The sequence below is a fragment of the Humulus lupulus genome, chromosome 8 (genome assembly GCF_963169125.1).
Source record: "Humulus lupulus chromosome 8, drHumLupu1.1, whole genome shotgun sequence".
Lineage (NCBI taxonomy): Eukaryota > Viridiplantae > Streptophyta > Magnoliopsida > Rosales > Cannabaceae > Humulus > Humulus lupulus.
Genome location: NC_084800.1, coordinates 111,637,867 through 111,638,767, shown reverse-complemented (window position 1 = coordinate 111,638,767; position 901 = coordinate 111,637,867). Strand labels below are relative to the sequence as shown.

General features: G+C 39.7%; 1 non-coding gene across 1 annotated transcript; it reads right to left on the bottom strand.

Annotated features, from left to right (window-relative positions):
- Positions 1 to 427: 427 nt before the first annotated feature.
- Positions 428 to 533, bottom strand: LOC133799135 (small nucleolar RNA R71). Its single transcript, XR_009876335.1, has one exon. It is a non-coding gene; the product is annotated as a small nucleolar RNA R71 (small nucleolar RNA).
- Between the last annotated feature and the right edge of the window lie 368 nt (positions 534 to 901).

Genomic DNA, 901 nt, shown 5'->3' with positions numbered 1-901 from the left:
ACAATGCTGCTAATGTTAATCATATTCCAAATATTGTAGAGGTCCTAGTGGAACAAGGACCAAGGACACTTAGAGACTATGCACTTCCTACTGTCATGGGAGTGCATTCATGCATTAGACACCCCATTGTTGCTGTGAATAATTTTGGGATAAAGACGACAATACTACAAATGGTGCGATTTATAGTTTAGTTTGGGGGTTGCCTACTAAAGATCATAGTTTGCACATAGCCAATTTCCTGGAGCTATGTGCAACGTTTAAGATGAATGGGGTAAGTGATGATGAAATTAGACTGAGATTATTCCCATTTTCCCTACGAGACCAAGGAAAGAGTTAGCTAATTTTGTTGCAAGCCAATTCTATCACAACATGGGAGGAGTTAGCCCAGAAGTTCTCAACAAAGTTTTTACCTCCAACAAAAGTTGCAAAGTTGAGAGGGGAAATTAATAATTTCTGCTAGCGGAAGGGGGATCGTTGTATGATGCATGGGAGAGATTTAAATAGTTGTTAAGACAATGCCCACATCGCGGTATAGAGAAGTGGATGCTAGTCCACAACTTTTATAATGGGTTGAATGGTACTACTCGTACCATAATAGATACTACAACAGGAGGTGCGTTCAGGAGAAAAAGTGCTAATGAAGCTTATGAGTTGCTAGAACATATGACAATGAATAACTACCAGTGGCCAATTGAGAGGGGACAGTCAATGAAGGTGGCTGGTATGATTGAATTGGATGCTATTTCCTTGCTTACAGCTCAAGTGGCAGCTTTAACGAAATAGTTATAACAGAGCAACCTGTCAGCCCAAGCCATGCAAGTACATAGTTTATGTGGGGCATATTGGAATGCTCATCCATTAAATCAATTTCCTACAATGGATATGAATAATATACCTATGG